Genomic DNA, 26,622 nt, shown 5'->3' with positions numbered 1-26,622 from the left:
GGCTTTCTGCACCTCCTCTCTTCGGAGGCGATCCCGCTCAAGCCCGGGGCTTCATAAACCAGTGCACCCTGCACTTTGAACTCCTGTCCCACCAGTTTATCTCTGACCGGGCCAAAGTAGCCTTCATTATGTCCCATCTCACGGGGGAGGCACTGGCTTGGCTAAATCCTCTATGGGAGAGAGGAGACCCCCTGGTGTCCGACCTGCCAGCCTTTCTCACAGCTTTCCGGAAAGTCTTCGACGAACCCGGACGGAAGACCTCATCCGCATCATCTCTGCTACGTCTCCATCAAGGAAATCTCACCGTGGGCCAATATGCCATACGGTTCCGTACCCTTGCTTCGGAGCTGGCCTGGGATAACGACGCCCTGGTGTCTGTCTTTTGGGAGGGTCTGTCCGGCCGTATTAAAGATGAACTCGCCGGTCGGGACATTCCTACCACTCTCGACGACTTAATAACTCTTGCCACCCGGATTGACATCCGGTTCCAGGAGCGCGCCAAAGAGGTCACCCGTGAGAGGAGGTTTCCACGCCTAGCTCCTACCTTTCAGAAACCCGTCTCTTCTCCCGCTACTCCCCAGGTACACTCACCCGAACCTATGCAGGTCGACCAGACCAAGATGGTCAAAACCCGTCTAGAGTTACGCCGAGCTGAGGGGAGCTGCTTCTACTGTGGCAGTAAGGAGCACCGGATCCGTTCCTGCCCAGAGAGGTCGGGAAACGCCTGTGTCTAGGATCGCTCAGAGAGGTCGCCCTAGACAAAAGTAAACCCTCTCCATCTCTGCTGCTGTCGGTCTCTATCATCTGCGGGGAGAACCGTTATTTTGAACTAGCCCAACTTGACTCTGGAGCTGCCGGTAATCTCATTTCTCAGTCCCTGGTAGAAAAATACCGCATTCCCACCAAACCTCTGGCTGTACCCTTGTCTGTTGCTGCCGTGGATGGGGGCCTCTTACCACATCCCATCCAACTCATCACCGAATCCATAACTCTGCAGGTGGGAATGCTGCACTCTGAGAGCATCTTCTTTCATGTTCTGCCTGGACTCTCTCACGCTCTCTTACTAGGCCTACCTTGGCTTCAGAGACATGCACCCGTGCTTGATTGGCAGACCGGAGAAGTCCTTCGCTGGGGACAGGACTGCCATAAGACTTGTTTAGTTCCCGTCCATCCTGTCCGTCCTTCTCCTACCCCAGCTAATCCACCTGGACTTCCGATTCCTTATTGGTCTTATGCGGACGTCTTTAATAAAAAGGAGGCAGAGACATTACCCCCTCATAGACCATACGACTGTCCTATCGACCTGTTACCCGGTACTACGCCTCCCCGTGGGCGTATTTACCCGTTGTCCGCTGCTGAGACCCGGTCTATGTCTGAATATATTGAGGAGAATCTGGCCCGGGGATTTATCCGGAAATCTACCTCCCCGGCGGGAGCAGGCTTCTTCTTCGTTAAAAAGAAGGACGGCTCTCTCCGTCCCTGTATAGACTATAGAGGCCTTAACCAGATCACGGTGAAGAATAAATACCCCCTTCCGCTCATTCCGGAATTATTTGACCGACTGAGGGGGGCTAGAATCTTCACCAAGCTGGACCTCCGTGGGGCCTATAACCTGGTCCGTATCCGTCAGGGGGATGAATGGAAGACGGCATTCAACACCCGGGACGGCCACTATGAATATCTGGTAATGCCCTTTGGTCTCTGTAACGCTCCTGCCGTCTTTCAAGAGTTGGTCAATGACATCTTCCGGGACCTTCTCTACTCCTGCGTAGTGGTGTACCTGGACGACATCTTGGTCTTCTCTCCGGATCTACAGACTCACCGGAGGGATGTTCGTCAGGTTCTGCTCAGGCTCAGGCAGAATCACCTCTACGCTAAATATGAGAAGTGTCTCTTTGAGCAGACCTCGCTTCCGTTTTTGGGCTACATAATTTCTCAGACCGGCCTATGAATGGATCCTGAGAAACTGTCTGCCATCCAGAAGTGGCCTTGACCAGAGGGGTTGAAGTCTATTCAGCGGTTCCTGGGCTTCGCCAACTACTACCGCCTCTTCATACCGCACTTCTCTTCCCGGACTGCCCCAATTTCTGCGCTCACCTGTAAGGGCACTAATCCCAGAGAGTGGCCGCCCGAAGCAGAGGAAGCCTTTCTTTCCTTAAAACAGGCCTTCTCTTCCGCCCCGGTGCTGCATCGCCCGGACGGCAACAAGCAATTCTTCCTGGAAGTTGACGCCTCCTCCTCTGGAGCCGGAGCGGTACTTACCCAAAAATCGTCTTCCGGGAGAATGGTAACTTGCGGCTTCTTCTCCAAACTCTTCTCCTCTTCTGAGCGCAACTATTCTATAGGAGACCGAGAGTTATTGGCCATTAAGCTGGCATTGGAGGAGTGGCGTTACCTGCTCGAGGGGGCTCTTCACCCGGTAATAATTTAGACGGACCACAAGAACTTGGCTTACCTCCAGAGTGCCCAGAGACTTAACCCGTGCCAAGCCCGGTGGTCCTCGTTTTTTGCTCGCTTTGATTTTGTTCTTCATTTTAGCCCGGCTGACAAAAACATCAAAGCTGACGCCTTGTCCCGATCCTTCCTGGTGTCTGATCTTGAGGAGGAACCGAAACACATCATCGATCCCGCCAGAGTAATGCAGGTGGCCCCTGTGAGTCTAAATCGTCTCCCTCCCGGTAAGACGTTCGTAACGGTACCTGATCGGGAGAAGATCCTACACTGGGGCCATTCGTCTAAACTAGCTGGCCACGCCGGTCAGAAAAAGACCCTCCAGCTTATCACCCGGCACTACTGGTGGCCTACCCTGCACAAGGACGTAATAGACTTTGTTTCTGCCTGTGTGTCCTGCGCCCGCAACAAGGTTCCGAGACACCTGCTAGCCGGTCGCCTCCTTCCTCTTCCAGTACCTGCTGCCCCCTGGCAGCATATAGCTATGGACTTTATAACAGATCTCCCTGTCTCTGCCGGTTGTACGGTCATTTGGGTGGTCGCTGACCGCTTTTCCAAAATGGCTCATTTCATTCCCCTGCCAGGCCTCCCGTCTGCACCCGAGCTGGCTAAAGACTTTATCCGCCACATCTTCCGTCTTCATGGCCTGCCCCTCCACATCGTGTCGGATCGTGGGGTTCAGTTCACCTCACGCTTCTGGAGAGCCACATGTAAGCTGCTAGACGTCACCCTGGACTTCTCCTCCGCTTACTACCCACAGTCCAATGGTCAAGTGGAGCGGATCAATCAGATCCTGACCAGTTACCTCCGGCACTTCGTTAATGCCCACCATTCAGACTGGGTGGATCTCCTACCATGGGCCGAGTTCTCTTACAATAATCACGAGAGCGAATCTTCCTCCAAATCCCCGTTTTTTGTAGTTTTCGGTCAGCATCCTCGGATCCCGTTTCCCGTCTCCACCTCGGTGGACAATCCGGCTGCGGAATCTCTCGTTAACGAATTCTCCTCCATTTGGGAGAGTACCCGATCCGCACTCCTTCAGTCGTCCGAGCGGATGAAAAAACACGCTGACAAAAAACGCCTGGATCCTCCACAATTCCGTCCTGGAGATAAAGTCTGGCTCTCGTCCAAGTATGTCCGACTCAAGATTCCTTCCTACAAGTTAGGGCCTCGGTTCATCGGCCCACTGGAAGTTATCAAGCAAATCAACCCGGTGGCCTATAAATTGAAACTCCCGGCCAACTTACGGATCCCTAACTCCTTCCATGTATCTCTCCTCAAACCCGTGGTACTTAACTCTTTTTCCAAGTCTACAGGTACGCCTCCTGCTCCGGTTTCCGCTGAAAACGAGTTTGAGGTAGAGAACATTCTGGCCACCAAAAGGGTAAGACGAAAGACCTTTTTTCTAGTAGATTGGAAGGGGTTTAGTCCTGAGGAGAGAATGTGGGAGCCCCGGGAGAACATCCATGCCCCTCTCATCCTTGGTAAATTTCTGTCTGGCCTAAAAAAGGGGGGGCCTAAAGGGGGGGGTACTGTAGCGTCGGCGTCCCTGCCCTCTGCTAGGCAGGGACGCTGTTCCCCTCACCTCTCCGCTCCGTGCCCGGCATCTTCCTCCCGCTCTGCTGGCAGCGCACGCTCCTTCCTGGCCACTGTGCTTAGGGCGCGCGCGCGCTTCCCCTCTCTTAAAGGGGCCGCGCGCGCCATCCTAAGGAGTCCGGAGGATCTCTCCATATATAAGGCACCTCCTCCAAAATGGAGGTGCCCGAGCAATGTTGTTGCAAAGCCTTCACTCTGCTTCAGCCCTCAGGTTCCGTTACCAGTTACCTGCCAGTCACCTGCCAGATTCCTGCTTGTTACCTGCCAGTCACCTGCCAGATTCCTGCCTGTTACCTGCCAGTCACCGGCCAGATTCCTGCTTGATACCTGCCTGATATCCGCTTACCTGCTTGCAAGCCTGCGGTCCGACGGTCTGCCTTCCGACACCTGTCAGTCTGTCTATGGACCAGCCTGCCCGCTCACCTGGGAGCGCTCACCTGCTACCTGCCTGCTAGCCTACCTGGAGGCTCTGCCGTCACTTGCCGTGACCACCTGCCTGTCCAGAGACTCTTGCCCGCTCACCTGGGAGCGCTCACCTGCTACCTGCCTGCTAGCCTACCTGGAGGCTCTGCCGTCACTTGCCGTGACCACCTGCCTGTCCAGAGACTCTTGCCCGCTCACCTGGGAGCGTCCACCTGCTATCTGCCTGCTAGTCTACCCAGAGACTGTCCCTGTCACTTGCCGTGACTACCTGCCCTTCTACCCAGAGACTGTCCCTGTCACTTGCCGTGACTACCTGCCCTTCTACCCAGAGAATGTCCCTGTCACTTGCCGTGACTACCTGCCCGTCTTCCTGGGAGCCACCCGCTTCCTTACAAGGACCGCCCCCTTGTATAGTTGCTCAGAGGTTCCGCCTCCCAGACCCGTTACACTGAGTATTGTGTGTGGCCTCCACGTGCCTGTATGACCTCCCTACAATGCCTGGACATGCTCCTGATGAGGCTGAGTATTGTGTGTGGCCTCCACGTGCCTGTATGACCTCCCTACAACGCCTGGGCAAGCTCCTGATGAGGCTGAGTATTGTGTGTGGCCTCCACATGCCTGTATGACCTCCCTACAACGCCTGGGCATGCTCCTGATGAGGCTGAGTATTGTGTGTGGCCTCCACATGCCTGTATGACCTCCCTACAACGCCTGGGCATGCTCCTGATGAGGCTGAGTATTGTGTGTGGCCTCCACGTGCCTGTATGACATCCCTACAACGCCTGGGCATGCTCCTGATGAGGCTGAGTATTGTGTGTGGCCTCCACGTGCCTGTATCACCTCCCTACAACGCCTGGGCATGCTCCTGATGAGGTTGCGGATGGTCTCCTGTGGGATCTCCTCCCAGACCTGGACTAAAGCATCCGCCAACTCCTGGACAGTCTGTGGTGCAACGTGACGTTGGTGGATGGAGCAAGACATGATGTCCCAGATGTGATCAATCGGATTCAGGTCTGGGGAACGGGCGGCCAGTCCATAGCTTCAATGCCTTCATCTTGCTGGAACTGCTGACACACTCCAGTCACATGAGGTCTGGCATTGTCCTGCATTAGTAGGAACCCAGGGCCAACCGCACCAGCATATGGTCTCACAAGGGGTCTGAGGATCCCATCTCAGTACCTAATGGCAGTCAGGCTACCTCTGGCGAGCACATGGAGGGCTGTGCGGCCCTCCAAAGAAATGCCACCCCACACCATTACTGACCCACTGCCAAACCGGTCATGCTGAAGGATGTTGCAGGCAGTTGATCGCTCTCCACGGCGTCTCCAGACTCTGTCTTGTCTGTCGCATGTGCTCAGATTGAACCTACTTTCATCTGTGAAGAGCAGAGGGCACCAGTCAGGGGCAGACCTACCGCCCGTGCAGCCGGTTCATTGAACGGGGGCCCCCGAGGGAGAGGGGGCCCCTCCAGCAGGGCCGCCATAAGGGCATGACTGCCCTGACTCCATCATGGGGCCCGGCCGGTCGGAGCCCCATTGGGGCCCCCCTCTTGTGCGTCTCCTCATGACCCCCCGCCATCACATGACCGGAGATGTCCCTGCGCTCAGCATGGGTCCCCAGCCCCATGCTGAGCGCAGGGACATCTCCGGTCATGTGACGGCGCCGGCACAATTCTTACCCCTCCCCGTGCATCCGCAGCGTCTTCCGCGTCCTCTGACTGTGACGTCTCAGGTCGGAGGGTGCGGTGATATGTTTACACCGTGCGCAATCTCTCCTGAGCTGTCACAGCGCAGAGCGGGAAGACGCGGGCGATGCTGGAGTCCAGATCAGCATCAGGTGAGAAGTGAGGTGAGTATTTGATTTTTTTTTTTATGTATGGGGGCATGGGGCATTATATGGTGGGGGGAGAGTGGGTGTGACATCCTGCATGGGACATTATATGGTGGGGGGAGAGTGGGTGTGACATCCTGCATGGGGCATTATATGGGGGGGGTGACATCCTGCATGGGGCATTATATGGGGGGTGACATCCTGCATGGGGCATTATATGGGGGGAGAGGTGACATCCTGCATGGGACATTATAAGGGAGGGGGGTGTGACATCCTGCATGGAGCATTATATGGGGGGGTGACATACTGGATGGGGCATTATATGGGGGGGTGACATCCTGCATGGGGCATTATAAGAGGGGGAGGGGGGAATTGACATCCTGCATGGGGCATTATATGGGGGACGGGGAGGGGGGAATTGACATCCTGCATGGGGGCATTATATGGGGGTGGGGGGGGGGTGTGACATCCCCCATGTGGCATTATAAGAGGGGAAGGGGGGAAGTGACATCCTGCATGGGCATTATAAGAGGGGAAGGGGGGAAGTGACATCCTGCATGGGGCATTATAAGGGAGGGGGGGTGACATCCTGCATGGGGCATTATAAGAGGGGGAGGGGGGAATTGACATCCTGCATGGGGCATTATATGGGGGTGGGGGGGAGTGTAACATCCTGCATGGGGCATTATAAGAGGGGAAGGGGGAAAGTGACATCCTGCATGGGGCATTATAAGGGAGGGAGGGTGTGACATCCTGCATGGGGCATTATAAGGGAGGGAGGGGTGTGACATCCTGCATGGGGCATTATAAGGGAGGGGGTGTAACATCCTGCATGGGGCATTATAAGAGGGGGAGGGGGGAATTTACATCCTGCATGGGGCATTATAAGGAGGGTGGGTGGGTGACATACTGCAGGGGGCATTATAAGGAGGGGGGGTGACCTCCTGCATGGGGCATTGTAAGGGAGGGGGTGGTCTGACATACTGCATGGGGCATTGAAAAGGGGGGAGAGGTGACATCCTGCATGGGGCATTTTATGGGGGGTAGAGGTGACATCCTGCATGGGGCATTAAAAGGGGGGTGTCATCCTGTGTGGGGCATTATAAGGGGGGAACAGCCTGCATGGAGCGTTACATGGGGGCCAATATTCTGTATGGAGTGTTATATGGGGGTCAGTATTCTGTATGGAGCGTTATATGGGGGACAGTATCCTGTATGGAGCGTTATATGGGGGCCAGTATTCTGTATGCAGTGTTATAGGGGACCAGTATCCTGTATGGAGCATTATAAGGGGGTCAGTATCCTGTATGGAGCATTATATGGTGCCCATAATACTGTATGGAGGACTATACTGTCCAGTCTGCACTGTGCGCTGTGAGGATTCGCCGGTTTCTGAGCTATTGTAGAATTTACAATAGATATCGCTCGTGTAATGGGGCATTATAAGGGGGGAACAGCCTGCATGGAGCGTTATATGGGGGCCAATATTCTGTATGGAGCGTTATATGGGGGTCAGTATTCGGTATGGAATGTTATATGGGGGACAGTATTCTGTATGGAGCGTTATATGGGGGCCAGTATTCTGTATGGAGCGTTATATGGGGGTCAGTATTCTGTATGGAGCGTTATATGGGGGTCAGTATTCTGTATGGAGCGTTATATGGGGGCCAGTATTCTGTATGGAGCGTTATATGGGGGTCAGTATTCTGTATGGAGCGTTATATGGGGGTCAGTATTCTGTATGGAGCGTTATATGGGGGCCAGTATTCTGTATGGAGCATTATATGGGGACCAGTATCCTGTATGGAACATTATATGGGGGACAGTATTCTGTATGGAGCATTATATGGGGGCCAGTATTCTGTATGCAGTGTTATAGGGGACCAGTATCCTGTATGGAGCATTATAAGGGGGTCAGTATCCTGTATGGAGCATTATATGGTGCCCATCATACTGTATGGAGGACTATACTGTCCGGTCTGCACTGTGCGCTGTGAGGATTCGCTGGTTTCTGAGCTATTGTGGAATTTACAATAGATATCGCTCATGTAATGTAGTAAGTGAAATCCTTGGCCTTGTACTATATATATATATTTCTCTGTGGTATCTGTGCATCATGAATCATGGTATGTGTTAAAGGGGCCACTGAGACTCTGTTGCCCAGGGCCCACAAAAACCTGGAGCCGGCCCTGGGGGTAAGTATAACAAGTTTTATTTTTTTTAAATACAATTAATTAACTAGGAGTGGGGGGAATCAGAGATGCATGGGGGGATGAGAGATGCAGGGGGGGGGCCCTTCATGCCCCCTATGAAGGGCAGGGGGGGGCCCCAAAAAAATTCTTGCACAGGGGCCCACTACAGTCTGTGTCCGCCCCTGGCACCAGTGGCGACTTTGACAATCCTGGTGTTCTGTGGCAAATGGCAAGCGTCCTGCACGGTGTTGGGCTGTGAGCACAATCCCCATCTGTGGACGTCGGCCCTCATACCACCCTCATGGAGTCGGTTTCTAGACGTTTGTGCAGACACATGCACATTTGTGGCCTGCTGGAGGTCATTTTGCAGGGCTCTGCCAGTGCTCCTCCTGTTCCTCCTTGCACAAAGGCGGAGGTAGCGGTCCTGCTGCTGGGTTGTTGCCCTCCTACGGCCCCCTCCACGTCTCCTGGTGTACTGGCCTGTCTCCTGGTAGCGCCTCCAGCCTCTGGACACTATGCTGACAGACACAACAAACCTTCTTGCCACAGCTCGCATTGATGTGCTATCCTGGATGAGCTGCACTACCTGAGCAACTTCTGTGGGTTGTAGAGTCCGTCTCATGCTACCACGAGTGTGAAAGCACAACCAACATTCAAAAGTGACCAAAACATCAGCCAGAAAGCATTGGTACTGAGATGTGGTCTGTGGTCCCCACCTGCAGAACCACTCCTTTATTGAGGGTGTCTTGATAATTGCCAATAATTTCCATCTATTGTCTATCCCATTTGCAGTTTGATTTCACAGAAGTTTGATTTACTTGGAGTTATATTCTGTGGTTTAAGTGTTCTCTTTATTTTTTTGAGCAGTGTATATAGTACAATGCCGAAGATTTCACTTCTTACATTACATGAGTGATATCTATTGTAAATTCTACAATAGCTCAGAAACCGGCGAATCACTCCACACAGTATACTGGCCCCCATATAATGCTCCATACAGGATACTGGCCCCCATATAACGCTCCATACAGGATACTGGCCCCCATATAATGCTCCATGCAGGCTGTGCCCCCACATAATGCCTCATGCAGGCTGTTCCCCCCACATAATGCCCCACACAAGCTGTTCCCCCCACATAATGCCCCATGCAGGCTGTTCCCCCCATATAATGCCCCATGCAGGATGTCACCCCCCTTATAATGCCCCATGCAGGATGTCACCCCCCTTATAATGCCCCATGCATTATGTCACCCCCCAATAATGCCCCATGCAGGATGTCACCTCCCCTTATAATGCCCCGTGCAGAATGTCACACCCCCCTCCCTTATAATGCCCCATGCAGGATGTCACAACCCCCTCCCTTATAATGCCCCATGCAGGATGTCACACATCCCCTCCCTTATAATGCCCCATGCAGGATGTCACTCCCCCCCTTTTAATGCCCCATGCAGGATGTCACCCCCCCTCCCTTATAATGTCCCATGCAGGATGTCACCACCCCCGTATAATGCCCCATGCAGGATGTCACCCCCCCTCCCTTATAATGCCCCATGCAGAATGTCACCCGCCCCTCGCTTATAATGCCCCATGCAGGATGTCACACCCCCCCTCGCTTATAATGCCACATGCAGGATGTCACCCCCCCCTTATAATGCCCCATGCAGGATGTCACACTCCCCCCTCCCTTATAATGCCCCATGCAGGATGTCAAACACCCACCCTCCCTTATAATGCCCCATGCAGGATGTCACACACCCCCACCCCACCCCACCATATAATGCCCCATGCGTCCATACAATAAAAAAAAAAAATACCCACCTTACTTCTCACCTGCTGCCGCTGCTCCGGACTCCTCACGCGCGCCGGCGTCTTCCCACTCTGTGCTGTGACGGCTCAGGAGAGAGCGCGGTGGAAAGACTTCACTGCGCCCTCTGACCTGAGACGTCACTGTGCAGCAGCCGCGGAGGATGCAGGAGCTGCTGCGGAGGCACGGGGAGAGGTAAGTATTGCGCCGGTAGCCGGGGCCCTGAGCAAGCAGGGGGGGTAGGGAGCTGACACCGCTCTCATTCGCTCACGGGTCCCATAGCGCGGCGGGGTGCCGGACGGCGAGTGGGCCCCCCCGCCTGCTCAGGGCCCCGGCACTTGCCCGGGTGTGCCGGGTGCTGACGCCGGCCCTGGGGATATATATACCAGGAAGGGGTCCAGGATAAGGGACATATACCAGGGTGGGAACATATACACCAGGAAGGGGTCCAGGATAAGCGACATATACCAGGATGGGGATATATACACCAGGAAAGGGTCCAGGATAAGGGACATATACCAGGATGGGGATATAAATACCAGGATGGGGCCCAGGATAAGGGACATATACCAGGATGGGGGTATATATACCAGGATGGGGCCCAGGATGAGGGACATATACCAGGATGGGGGATATATATACCAGGATGGGGTCCAGGATAAGGCACATATACCAGGATGGGGATATATATACCAGGATGGGGTCCAGGATAAAGGACATATACCAGGATGGGGATATATATACCAGGATGGGGCCCAGGATAAGGGACATATACCAGGATGGGGATATATATACCAAGATAGGGTCCAGGATAAGGGACATATACCAGGATAGGGATATATATACCAGGATGGGGCCCAGGATAAGGGACATATATATCAGGATGGGTATATATATACCAGGATGGGGCCCAGGATAAGGGACATATACCAGGATGAGGGTATATATACCAGGATAGGGCCCAGGATAAGGGACATATACCAGGATGGGGATATATGTACCAGGATGGGTCCAGGATAAGGGACATATACCAGGATGGGTATATATACACCAGGAAGGGGCCCAGGATAAGGGATATATACCAGGATGGGGATATATACACCAGGAAGGGGTCTAGGATAAGGGACATATACCAGGATGGGTATATATATACCAGGATGGGGCCCAGGATAAGAGACATATACCAGGATGGGGATATATGTACCAGGATGGGGCCCAGGATAAGGGATATATACCAGGATGGGGATATATACACCAGGAAGGGGCCCAGGATAAGGGACATATACCAGGATAGGTATATATACACCAGGAAGGGGCCCAGGCTAAGGGATATATAACCAGGATGGGGATATATACACCAAGAAGGGGTCTAGGATAAGGGATATATATTAGGATGGGGATATATACACCAGGATAGGGCCCAGGATAAGGGACATATACCAGGATGGGGACATATACACCAGGAAGGGGTCCAGGATAAGGGATATATAACAGGATGGGGATATATATACCAGGAAGGGGTCCAGGATAAGGGACATATACCAGGATGGGGGATATATATACCAGGATGGGGTCCAGGATAAGGGATATATACCAGGATGGGGATATATATACCAGGAAGGGGTCCAGGATAAGGGATATATACCAGGATGGGGATATATATACCAGGAAGGGGCCCAGGATAAGGGATATATACCAGGATAGGTATATATACACCAGGAAGGGTCCCAGGATAAGGGATATATACCAGGATGGGGATATATACACCAAGAAGGGGTCCAGGATAAGGGATAAATAATAGGATGGGGATATATATACCAGTATAGGGCCCAGGATAAGGGACATATACCAGGATGGGGATATATACACCAGGAAGGGGTCCAGGATAAGGGATATATACCAGGATGGGGATATATATACCAGGAAGGGGTCCAGGATAAAGGACATATACCAGGATGGGGGATATATATACCAGGATGGGGTCCAGGATAAGGGATATATACCAGGAAGGGGTCCAGGATAAGGGATATATACCAGGATGGGGATATATATACCAGGAAGGGGTCCAGGATAAGGGACATATACCAGGATGGGGATATATACACCAGGAAGGGGTCCAGGATAAGGGATATATACCAGGATGGGGATATATATACCAGGAAGGGGTCCAGGATAAGGGATATATATCAGGATGGGGATATATACACCAGGAAGGGGTCCAGGATAAGGGATATATACCAGGATGGGGGATATATATATACCAGGAAGGGGCCCAGGATAAGGGATATATACCAGGATGGGGATATATACACCAGGAAGGGGCCCAGGATAAGGGATATATACCAGGATGGGGATATATACACCAGGATAGGGCCCAGGATAAGGGACATATACCAGGATGGGGATATATACACCAGGAAGGGGCCCAGGATAAGGGATATATACCAGGATGGGGATATATACACCAGGAAGGGGTCCAGGATAAGGGATATATACCAGGATGGGGATATATACACCAGGAAGGGGCCAAGGATAAGGGATATATACTAGGATGGGGGTATATATACCAGGATGGGGCCCAGGATGAGGGACATATACCAGGATGGGTATATATACACCAGGAAGGGGTCCAGGATAAGGGATATATACCTGGATGGGGGATATATATACCAGGAAGGGGCCCAGGATAAGGGATATATACCAGGATGGGGGTATATATACCAGGATGGGGCCCAGGATGAGGGACATATACCAGGATGGGGGTATATATACCAGGAAGGGGTCCAGGATAAGGGATATATACCTGGATCGGGGTATATATACCAGGATGGTGCCCAGGATTAGGGACATATACCAGGATGGATATATATATATACCAGGAAGGGGTCCAGGATAAGGGACATATACCAGGATGGGGATATATACACCAGGAAGGGGTCCAGGATAAGGGACATATACCAGGATGGGGGATATAAATACCAGGATGGGGCCCACGATAAGGGACATATACCAGGATGGGGGTATATATACCAGGATGGGGCCCAGGATGAGGGACATATACCAGGATGGGGGATATATATACCAGGATGGGGCCCACGATAAGGGACATATACCAGGATGGGGGTATATATACCAGGATGGGGCCCAGGATGAGGGACATATACCAGGATGGGGGATATATATACCAGGATGGGGCCCAGGATGAGGGACATATACCAGGATGGGGATATATATACCAGGATGGGGTCCAGGATAAGGCACATATACCAGGATGGGGATATATATACCAGGATGGGGTCCAGGATAAAGGACATATACCAGAATGGGGATATATATACCAGGATGGGGCCCAGGATAAGGGACATATACCAGGATGGGGATATATATACCAAGATAGGGTCCAGGATAAGGGACATATACCAGGATAGGGATATATATACCAGGATGGGGCCCAGGATAAGGGACATATATACCAGGATGGGTATATATATACCAGGATGGGGCCCAGGATAAGGGACATATACCAGGATGAGGGTATATATACCAGGATAGGGCCCAGGATAAGGGACATATACCAGGATGGGGATATATATACCAGGAAGGGGTCCAGGATATGGCACATATACCATGATGGGGATATATACACCAGGATGGGGCCCAGGATAAGGGACATATACCAGGATGGGGATATATATACCAGGATGGGGCCCAGGATAAGGGAACATATACCAGGATGGGGATATATGTACCAGGATGGGTCCAGGATAAGGGACATATACCAGGATGGGTATATATACACCAGGAAGGGGCCCAGGATAAGGAATATATACCAGGATGGGGATATATACACCAGGAAGGGGTCTAGGATAAGGGACATATACCAGGATGGGTATATATATACCAGGATGGGGCCCAGGATAAGAGACATATACCAGGATGGGGATATATGTACCAGGATGGAGCCCAGGATAAGGGATATATACCAGGATGGGGATATAACACCAGGAAGGGGCCCAGGATAAGGGACATATACCAGGATAGGTATATATACACCAGGAAGGGGCCCAGGATAAGGGATATATAACCAGGATGGGGATATATACACCAAGAAGGGGTCTAGGATAAGGGATATATATTAGGATGGGGATATATACACCAGGATAGGGCCCAGGATAAGGGACATATACCAGGATGGGGATATATACACCAGGAAGGGGTCCAGGATAAGGGATATATACCAGGATGGGGATATATATACCAGGAAGGGGTCCAGGATAAGGGACATATACCAGGATGGGGGATATATATACCAGGATGGGGTCCAGGATAAGGGATATATACCAGGATGGGGATATATATACCAGGAAGGGGTCCAGGATAAGGGATATATACCAGGATGGGGATATATATACCAGGAAGGGTTCCAGGATAAGGGATATATACCAGGATAGGTATATATACACCAGGAAGGGTCCCAGGATAAGGGATATATACCAGGATGGGGATATATACACCAAGAAGGGGTCCAGGATAAGGGATATATATTAGGATGGGGATATATATACCAGTATAGGGCCCAGGATAAGGGACATATACCAGGATGGGGATATATACACCAGGAAGGGGTCCAGGATAAGGGATATATACCAGGATGGGGATATATATACCAGGAAGGGGTCCAGGATAAATGACATATACCAGGATGGGGGATATATATACCAGGAAGGGGTCCAGGATTAGGGATATATACCAGGATGGGGATATATATACCAGGAAGGGGTCCAGGATAAGGGATATATACCAGGATGGGGATATATATACCAGGAAGGGGTCCAGGATAAGGGACATATACCAGGATGGGGATATATACACCAGAAAGGGGTCCAGGATAAGGGATATATACCAGGATGGGGATATATATACCAGGAGGGGTCCAGGATAAGGGATATATATCAGGATGGGGATATATACACCAGGAAGGGGTCCAGGATAAGGGATATATACCAGGATGGGGGATATATATACCAGGAAGGGGCCCAGGATAAGGGACATATACCAGGATGGGGATATATACACCAGGAAGGGGCCCAGGATAAGGGATATATACCAGGATGGGGATATATACACCAGGATAGGGCCCAGGATAAGGGACATATACCAGGATGGGGATATATACACCAGGAAGGGGCCCAGGATAAGGGATATATACCAGGATGGGGATATATACACCAGGAAGGGGCCCAGGATAAGGGATATATACTAGGATGGGGGTATATATACCAGGATGGGGCCCAGGATGAGGGACATATACCAGGATGGGTATATATACACCAGGAAGAGGTCCAGGATAAGGGATATATACCTGGATGGGGGCTATATATACTAGGAAGGGGCCCAGGATAAGGGATATATACCAGGATGGGGGTATATATACCAGGATGGGGCCCAGGATGAGGGACATATACCAGGATGGGGATATATATACCAGGAAGGGGCCCAGGATAAGGGATATATACCAGGATGGGGGTATATATACCAGGATGGGGCCCAGGATGAGGGACATATACCAGGATGGGGGTATATATACCAGGATGGGGCCCAGGATAAGGGACATATACCAGGATGGGGATATATATATACCAGGAAGGGGCCCAGGATGAGGGACATATACCAGGATGGGGGTATATATACCAGGATGGGGCCCAGGATGAGGGACATATACCAGGATGGGGGTATATATACCAGGATGGGGCCCAGGATAAGGGACATATACCAGGATGGGGATATATATATACCAGGATGGGTGGCCCCATCAGACTCTAGTTACGTCACTGCCAGCACTGTATAAGTGCACCCCACAGACACCCCAATGTTCCCGGTCAACATCATAGACCCAAATACACCCTACTAAAGGTGAAAAAATGCTCAAAACATAAATGAGTTATTGGTTGATATTTTGACCATATTACGCAAACTCGTAACCCACATGGAGGGTCCTCATTGTCTCGCGAGTCCCTATAGTACATATAAAAGCAACTCACCAAAATCATAATAATATGGACGCTGGTAATCGGCTGTAAGCCAGGCCGTGTGTGACCGGCGCCCTATACAAGCCTATAACTACAGGAAGGAATGTGCGATATGAGACGGCAGCGGCGTCATGCAACAATGTATCACACGGCAGATAACAGCACATGATGACATCTCCACTAGAAAAGTAACAAAGGGACATCATCACAGTGTGGAAAGTTCAGGAGGATATAAGAATGGGGTTCAGTCAATCATCTTGTAAACCCCGTTATCACCCAGCTTTCCCAGGCTCCTGAAATGTGCATAGTGATGAGATTTGGAGATGGATAATCGTGTAATCACACTCAGGAGTTTGGGAAAGCCATGGCTGCTGGAGATAAATCTACTGGAGTACTGGTGGACACAGACAGGAGAGGTCCCTGTGCAGGAACATACTTGTACACCTGATAGAACCATTTCATGTGGTAGTGCTGCAGTTCCGCCATCCTCCGTCAGGTGGCGCCCTTGAATCGTTCCCCGCACAGCCACAGCTCTGGGCTTGGAGTCTGCGGGAAATGGTTAATAGTTAATCCCAGCTCTGCAATCCATCTCCCTGCTAATACATGGCTGCCAATGCAAATCTGAATCTGGGGGCTCTACAGTGGGGTTAATGGATAACCGGGCCTGTGTGCACAAGTATTTCCTGGGCCCATCAATAGGAATGGCAGGAGGCTGATCCATGGGCCTGACAGCCCCGGGCCGAGCGGTCCTGAGGGGTCTCACATGTGTCCATCACTAAAGCCGCAGCTGATGGATGGCTGGAAAGCCATAAACCCCTCGTCATCGCCACAATCCTGCTGTATGGCTGATAATACAGGGACCCTGCCGTGCTGCACCGCCTGGCGCTGGGGACTCCCAGGTGCTGCTCACAGCAGTGGCTGATAACAGAGAGCAATCCTATTACTGGTATAGACCGCTTAGTCTACAGCAGGAGAAGTTCTGAAACTTTCTCATAGACTTTAAACTGATTTAAGATCTCCGCTTTCTGTCAGCGAAATCCACAAGTCTTAGAAAAACTTCTGGTATGTGACAGAGAGGAACAGCCTGCACTGATAGAGGAACAGCCTGCACTGACAGAGGAACAGCCTGCACTGACAGAGGAACAGCCTACACTGATAGAGGAACAGCCTGCACTGACAGAGGAACAGCCTGCACTGATAGAGGAACAGCCCACACTGACAGAGGAACAGCCTACACTGATAGAGGAACAGCCTGCACTGACAGAGGAACAGCCTGCACTGATAGAGGAACAGCCTACACTGACAGAGGAACAGCCTGCACTGACAGAGGAACAGCCTGCACTGATAGAGGAACAGCCTGCACTGACAGAGGAACAGCCTGCACTGACAGAGGAACAGCCTGCACTGATAGAGGAACAGCCTGCACTGATAGAGGAACAGCCTGCACTGACAGAGGAACAGCCTGCACTGACAGAGGAACAGCCTGCACTAACAGAGGAACAGCCTACACTGATAGAGGAACAGCCTGCACTGACAGAGGAACAGCCTGCACTGATAGAGGAACAGCCTGCACTGACAGAGGAACAGCCTGCACTGATAGAGGAACAGCCTGCACTGATAGAGGAACAGCCTGCACTGACAGAGGAACAGCCTGCACTGACAGAGGAACAGCCTGCACTGATAGAGGAACAGCCTGCACTGATAGAGGAACAGCCTGCACTGATAGAGGAACAGCCTGCACTGACAGAGGAACAGCCTGCACTGATAGAGGAACAGCCTGCACTGACAGAGGAACAGCCTGCACTGACAGATGAACAGCCTGCACTGATAGAGGAACAGCCTGCACTGACAGAGGAACAGCCTGCACTGATAGAGGAACAGCCTGCACTGATAGAGGAACAGCCTGCACTGATAGATTAACAGCCTGCACTGACAGAGGAACAGCCTGCACTGATAGAGGAACAGCCTGCACTGATAGAGGAACAGCCTGCACTGATAGATTAACAGCCTGCACTGACAGAGGAACAGCCCGCACTGATAGAGGAACAGCCCGCACTGATACAGGAACAGCCCGCACTGATAGAGGAACAGCCCGCACTGATAGAGGAACAGCCCGCACTGACAGAGGAACAGCCCGCACTGACAGAGGAACAGCCCGCACTGATAGAGGAACAGCCCGCACTGATAGAGGAACAGCCCGCACTGATAGAGGAACAGCCTGCACTGATAGAGGAACAGCCTGCACTGATAGAGGAATAGCCTGCACTGATAGAGGAACAGCCTGCACTGATAGAGGAACAGCCTGCACTGATAGAGGAACAGCCTGCACTGATAGAGGAACAGCCTACACTGATAGAGGAACAGCTTGCACTGATACATTGTAACAAACCATCCCACAGGAAATCATTGGGCTCCTGCTTGTGTCCTATGGGAGCTTTATGAAAACTTAAGGGTTTATGCAATTGATATTTCCACACTACATATATATATATATATATATATATATATATATCAGCACATTTGGGGGTTTGGCTTTCCTCGGGTTGGTGTACAGGGGTCCGGGCTCTCCTGACATGGTTTATGGGGTCCAGGCTCTCCTGACATGGTTTATGGGGGTCCGGGCTCCCCTGTCATGGGTGTATGGGGTCCAGGCTCCCCTGACATGGGTGTATGGGGTCCGGGCTCCCCTGACATGGCTGTATGGGGTCCGGGCTCCCCTGACATGGATGTATGGGGGTCTGAGCTCCCCTGACATGGATGTATGGGGGTCCGAGTTTCCCTGACATGGATGTATGGTGTCCGGACTCCCCTGACATGTGGGTGTATGGGGGTCTGGGCTCCCCTGACATGGGTGTATGGGGGTCCGGGCTTCCCAGACATGAATGTATGGGGGTCCTTGCTCCCCTGACATGGTTGTATGGGGGTCTGGGCTCTCCTGACATGGGGGTCTGGGCTTCCCAGACATGGATGCATAGGGTCCGGGCTCGACTGACATGGGTGTATGGGGGTCTTGGCTCGCCCGACATGGTTGTATGGGGTCCGGGCTCCCCTGACATGGGGGTGTGGGGGTCCAGGCTCTCCTGACATGGATGTATGGGGGTCTGGGCTCCCCTGACATGGATGTATGGGGTCTGGGTTCCCCTGTCATGGGTGTATGGAGTCCCAGGCTCCCCTGACATGGGTGTATGGGGTCTGGGCTCCCCTGACATGGTTGTATGGGGGTCTGGGCTCCCGTGACATGGATGTATGGGGGTCCGGGCTCCTCTGACGTGGGTGTATGGGGGTCCGGGCTCTCCTGACACAGATGTATGGGGGTCCGGGCCTCCTGACATGGATGTATGGGGGTAAGGCTCTCCTGACATGGATGTATGGGGGTCCAGGCTCCTCTGACATGGGTGTATGGGTGTCCACGCTTTCCTGACATGGGTGTATGGGGGTCCGGGCTCCTCTGACATTTGTGTATGGGGTCCGGGCTCCTCTGACATGGATGTATGGGGTGCAGGCTCTTCTGACATGGATGTATGGGGGTCCTGGCTCTCCTGACATGGATGTATGGGGGTCCTGGCTCTCCTGACATGGATGTATGGGGGTCCTGGCTCTCCTGACATGGATGTATGGGGGTCCTGACTCTCCTGACATGGATATATGGGGGTTCGGGCTCCCCTGACGTGGATGTATGGAGATCCGGGCTCCACTGACATGCATGTATGGGGGTCCGAGCTCCCTTGACATGGGTATATGGGGGTTCATGCTCTCCTGACATGGGTGTATGGGCGTCCGGGCTCCCCTGACATGGGTGTATGGGGGTCCATGCACTCCTTACATGGGTGTATGGGCGTCCGGGATTCCCAGACATGGATGTATGGGGGTCCGGGCTTCTCAGACATGGATGTATGGGGGTCCGGGCTTCCCAGACACGGATGAATGGGGGCCCGGGCTCTCCTGACATGGGTGTATGGGGTCCGGGCTTCCCAGACATGGATGTATGGGGGTCCGGGCTCTCCTGACATGAGTGTATGGGGTCCGGGCTTCCCTGACATGGATGTATGGGGGTCCAGGCTCTCCTGACATGGGTGTATGGGGTCCGGGCTTCCCAGACATGGGTTTATGGAGGTCCGAGCTTCCCAGACATGGGTTTATGGGGGTCTGGGCTTCCGAGACATGGATGTATGGGGGTCCGGGTCTCCAAGACATGGGTGTATGGGGTCTGGGCTCCCCTGACATGGGTGTATGGGGGTCCGGGCTTCCCAGACATGGATGTATGGGGGTCCGGGCTCCCCTGTCATGGGTGTATGGTGTCCGAGCTCCCCTGACATGGGTGTATGGGGTCCGGGCACCCCTGACATGGATATATGGTGTCCCAACTCCCCTGACATGTGGGTGTATGGGGGTCCGGGCTCCCCTGACATGGGTGTATGGGGGTCCGGGCTTCCCAGACATGGATGTATGGGGGTCCGGGCTCCCCTGTCATGGGTGTATGGTGTCCGAGCTCCCCTGACATGGGTGTATGGGGTCCGGGCACCCCTGACATGGATATATGGTGTCCCAACTCCCCTGACATGTGGGTGTATGGGGGTCCGGGCTCCCCTGACATGGGTGTATGGGGGTCCGGGCTTCCCAGACATGGATGTATGGGGGTCCGGGCTCTCCTGACATGGGTGTATGGGGTCCGGGCTTCCCTGACATGGATGTATTGGGGTCCGGGCTCTCCTGACATGGGTGTATGGGGTCCGGGCTTCCCAGACATGGGTTTATGGGGGTCCGAGCTTCCCAGACATGGGTTTATCGGGGTCCGGGCTTCCGAGACATGGATGTATGGGGGTCCAGGTCTCCGAGACATGGGTGTATGGGGTCTGGGCTCTCCTGACATGGATGTATGGGGGTCCTGGCTCTCCTGACATGGATGTATGGGGGTCCTGGCTCTCCTGACATGGATGTATGGGGGTCCTGACTCTCCTGACATGGATATATGGGGGTTCGGGCTCCCCTGACGTGGATGTATGGAGATCCGGGCTCCACTGACATGCATGTATGGGGGTCCGAGCTCCCTTGACATGGGTGTATGGGGGTTCATGCTCTCCTGACATGGGTGTATGGGCGTCCGGGCTCCCCTGACATGGGTGTATGGGGGTCCATGCTCTCCTTACATGGGTGTATGGGTGTCCAGGATTCCCAGACATGGATGTATGGGCGTTCGGGCTTCTCAGACATGGATGTATGGGGGTCCGGGCTTCCCAGACACGGATGTATGGGGGCCCGGGCTCTCCTGACATGGGTGTATGGGGTCCGGGCTTCCCAGACATGGATGTATGGGGGTCCGGGCTCTCCTGACATGAGTGTATGGGGTCCGGGCTTCCCTGACATGGATGTATGGGGGTCCAGGCTCTCCTGACATGGGTGTATGGGGTCCGGGCTTCCCAGACATGGGTTTATGGAGGTCCGAGCTTCCCAGACATGGGTTTATGGGGGTCTGGGCTTCCGAGACATGGATGTATGGGGGTCCGGGTCTCCAAGACATGGGTGTATGGGGTCTGGGCTCCCCTGACATGGGTGTATGGGGGTCCGGGCTTCCCAGACATGGATGTATGGGGGTCCGGGCTCCCCTGTCATGGGTGTATGGTGTCCGAGCTCCCCTGACATGGGTGTATGGGGTCCGGGCACCCCTGACATGGATATATGGTGTCCCAAATCCCCTGACATGTGGGTGTATGGGGGTCCGGGCTCCCCTGACATGGGTGTATGGGGGTCCGGGCTTCCCAGACATGGATGTATGGGGGTCCGGACTCTCCTGACATGGGTGTATGGGGTCCGGGCTTCCCTGACATGGATGTATTGGGGTCCGGGCTCTCCTGACATGGGTGTATGGGGTCCGGGCTTCCCAGACATGGGTTTATGGGGGTCCGAGCTTCCCAGACATGGGTTTATCGGGGTCCGGGCTTCCGAGACATGGATGTATGGGGGTCCAGGTCTCCGAGACATGGGTGTATGGGGTCTGGGCTCCCCTGACATGGGTGTATGGGGGTCCGGGCTTCCCAGACATGGATATATGGGGGTCTGGGCTCCCCTGTCATGGGTGTATGGTGTCCGAACTCCCCTGACATGGGTGTATGGGGTCCGGGCACCCCTGACATGGATGTCTGGTGTCCCAACTCCCCTGACATGTGGGTGTATGGGGGTCCGGGCTTCCCAGACATGGATGTATGGAGTTCCGGGCTCTCCTGACATGGTTGTATGAGGGTCTGGGCTCTCCTGACATGGGTGTATGGGAGTCTGGGCTTCCCAGACATGGATGTATGGAGTTCCGGGCTCTCCTGACATGGGTGTGTGGGGGTCTGGGTTCCCCTGACATGGGTGTATGGGGTTCCTGGCTTCCCAGACATGGATGTATGGGGGTCCGGGCTCCCCTGTCATGGGTGTATGGGGGTTCATGCTCTCCTGACATGGGTGTATGGGCGTCCGGGCTCCCCTGACATGGGTGTATGGGGGTCCATGCTCTCCTTACATGGGTGTATGGGCGTCCGGGATTCCCAGACATGGATGTATGGGGGTCCGGGCTTCTCAGACATGGATGTATGGGGGTCCGGGCTTCCCAGACACGGATGTATGGGGGCCCGGGCTCTCCTGACATGGGTGTATGGGGTCCGGGCTTCCCAGACATGGATGTATGGGGGTCCGGGCTCTCCTGACATGAGTGTATGGGGTCCGAGCTTCCCTGACATGGATGTATGGGGGTCCAGGCTCTCCTGACATGGGTGTATGGGGTCCGGGCTTCCCAGACATGGGTTTATGGAGGTCCGAGCTTCCCAGACATGGGTTTATGGGGGTCTGGGCTTCCGAGACATGGATGTATGGGGGTCCGGGTCTCCAAGACATGGGTGTATGGGGTCTGGGCTCCCCTGACATGGGTGTATGGGGGTCCGGGCTTCCCAGACATGGATGTATGGGGGTCCGGGCTCCCCTGTCATGGGTGTATGGTGTCCGAGCTCCCCTGACATGGGTGTATGGGGTCCGGGCACCCCTGACATGGATATATGGTGTCCCAAATCCCCTGACATGTGGGTGTATGGGGGTCCGGGCTCCCCTGACATGGGTGTATGGGGGTCCGGGCTTCCCAGACATGGATGTATGGGGGTCCGGACTCTCCTGACATGGGTGTATGGGGTCCGGGCTTCCCTGACATGGATGTATTGGGGTCCGGGCTCTCCTGACATGGGTGTATGGGGTCCGGGCTTCCCAGACATGGGTTTATGGGGGTCCGAGCTTCCCAGACATGGGTTTATCGGGGTCCGGGCTTCCGAGACATGGATGTATGGGGGTCCAGGTCTCCGAGACATGGGTGTATGGGGTCTGGGCTCCCCTGACATGGGTGTATGGGGGTCCGGGCTTCCCAGACATGGATGTATGGGGGTCTGGGCTCCCCTGTCATGGGTGTATGGTGTCCGAACTCCCCTGACATGGGTGTATGGGGTCCGGGCACCCCTGACATGGATGTCTGGTGTCCCAACTCCCCTGACATGTGGGTGTATGGGGGTCCGGGCTTCCCAGACATGGATGTATGGAGTTCCGGGCTCTCCTGACATGGTTGTATGAGGGTCTGGGCTCTCCTGACATGGGTGTATGGGAGTCTGGGCTTCCCAGACATGGATGTATGGAGTTCCGGGCTCTCCTGACATGGGTGTGTGGGGGTCTGGGTTCCCCTGACATGGGTGTATGGGGGTCCTGGCTTCCCAGACATGGATGTATGGGGGTCCGGGCTCCCCTGTCATGGGTGTATGGGGGTTCATGCTCTCCTGACATGGGTGTATGGGCGTCCGGGCTCCCCTGACATGGGTGTATGGGGGTCCATGCTCTCCTTACATGGGTGTATGGGCGTCCGGGATTCCCAGACATGGATGTATGGGGGTCCGGGCTTCTCAGACATGGATGTATGGGGGTCCGGGCTTCCCAGACACGGATGTATGGGGGCCCGGGCTCTCCTGACATGGGTGTATGGGGTCCGGGCTTCCCAGACATGGATGTATGGGGGTCCGGGCTCTCCTGACATGAGTGTATGGGGTCCGGGCTTCCCTGACATGGATGTATGGGGGTCCAGGCTCTCCTGACATGGGTGTATGGGGTCCGGGCTTCCCAGACATGGGTTTATGGAGGTCCGAGCTTCCCAGACATGGGTTTATGGGGGTCTGGGCTTCCGAGACATGGATGTATGGGGGTCCGGGTCTCCAAGACATGGGTGTATGGGGTCTGGGCTCCCCTGACATGGGTGTATGGGGGTCCGGGCTTCCCAGACATGGATGTATGGGGGTCCGGGCTCCCCTGTCATGGGTGTATGGTGTCCGAGCTCCCCTGACATGGGTGTATGGGGTCCGGGCACCCCTGACATGGATATATTGTGTCCCAACTCCCCTGACATGTGGGTGTATGGGGGTCCGGGCTCCCCTGACATGGGTGTATGGGGGTCCGGGCTTCCCAGACATGGATGTATGGGGGTCCGGGCTCTCCTGACATGGGTATATGGGGTCCGGGCTTCCCTGACATGGATGTATTGGGGTCCGGGCTCTCCTGACATGGGTGTATGGGGTCCGGGCTTCCCAGACATGAGTTTATGGGGGTCCGAGCTTCCCAGACATGGGTTTATCGGGGTCCGGGCTTCCGAGACATGGATGTATGGGGGTCCAGGTCTCCGAGACATGGGTGTATGGGGGTCTGGGCTCCCCTGTCATGGGTGTATGGTGTCCGAACTCCCCTGACATGGGTGTATGGGGTCCGGGCACCCCTGACATGGATGTCTGGTGTCCCAACTCCCCTGACATGTGGGTGTATGGGGGTCCGGGCTCCCCTGACATGGGTGTATGTGGGTCCGGGCTTCCCAGACATGGATGTATGGAGTTCCGGGCTCTCCTGACATGGTTGTATGAGGGTCTGGGCTCTCCTGACATGGGTGTATGGGAGTCTGGGCTTCCCAGACATGGATGTATAGGGTCCGGGCTCTCCTGACATGGGTGTGTGGGGGTCTGGTTCCCCTGACATGGGTGTATGGGGGTCCTGGCTTCCCAGACATGGATGTATGGGGGTCCGGGCTCCCCTGTCATGGGTGTATGGGGTCCGGGCTCCCCTGACATGGGTGTATGGGGTCCGGGCTCCCCTGACATGGATGTATGGGGGTCCGAGCTCCCTTGACATGGATGTATGGTGTCCGGACTCCCCTGACATGTGGGTGTATGGAGGTCCGGGCTCCCCTGACATGGGTGTATGGGGGTCCGGGCTTCCCAGACATGGATGTATGGGGTTCCGGGCTCTCCTGACATGGTTGTATGGGGGTCTGGGCTCTCCTGACATGGGTGTATGGGGTCCGGACTCCCCTGACATGGGTGTTTGGGGGTCTGGGCTTCCCAGACATGGATGTATAGGGTCCGGGCTATCCTGACATGGGTGTATGGGGGTCTTGGCTCTCCTGACTTGCATGTATGGGGTCCGGGCTCCCCTGACATGGGTGTATGGGGTCCGGGCTCCCCTGACATGGGTGTGTGGGGGTCCGGGCTCTCCTGACATGGATGTATGGGGGTCCGGGCTCCCCTGACATGGATGTATGGGGTCCGGGCTCCCCTGTCATGGGTGTATGGGGTCCAGGCTCCCCTGACATGGGTGTATGGGGGTCCTGGCCTCCTGACATTTGTGTATGGGGGTCAGGCTCTGCTGACATGGATGTATGCGGTCCAGGCTTTACTGACATGGGTGTATGGGGGTCCGGGCTCCTCTAACATGGGTGTATGGGGTCCGGGCTCCTCTGACATGGATGTATGGGGTCCGGGCTCTCCTGACATGGATGTATGGGGGTCCGGGCTCTCCTGACTTGGATGTATGGGGGTCCTGGCTCTCCTGACGTGGATGTATGGGGATCTGGGCTCCACTGACATGGATGTATAGGGGTCCGAGCTCCCCTGACATGGGTGTATGGGGGTTCATGCTCTCCTGACATGGGTGTATGGGCGTCCGGGCTCCCCTGACATGGGTGTATGGGGGTCCATGCTCTCCTGACATTGGTGTATGGGGGTCCGGGCTCCCCTGACATGGGTGTATGCGGGTTCATGCTCCCTGAGATGGGTGTATGGGGTTCATACTCTCCTGACATGGTTGTATGGGGGTCCGGGCTCTCCTGACATGGATGTATGGGGGTCCGGGCTCTCTTGACATGGGTGTATGGGGGTTCATCCTCTCCTGACATGGATGTATGGGGGTCCGGACTCCCCTGACATGGATGCATGGGGGTCTGGGCTCTCCTGACATGGATGCATGGGGG

Source organism: Phyllobates terribilis, unplaced genomic scaffold (assembly GCF_046119375.1).
Source record: "Phyllobates terribilis strain yellow unplaced genomic scaffold, ASM4611937v1 Scaffold_1__5_contigs__length_1240528914, whole genome shotgun sequence".
NCBI classification, from domain to species: domain Eukaryota; kingdom Metazoa; phylum Chordata; class Amphibia; order Anura; family Dendrobatidae; genus Phyllobates; species Phyllobates terribilis.
This window is presented reverse-complemented; position numbering follows the sequence as displayed.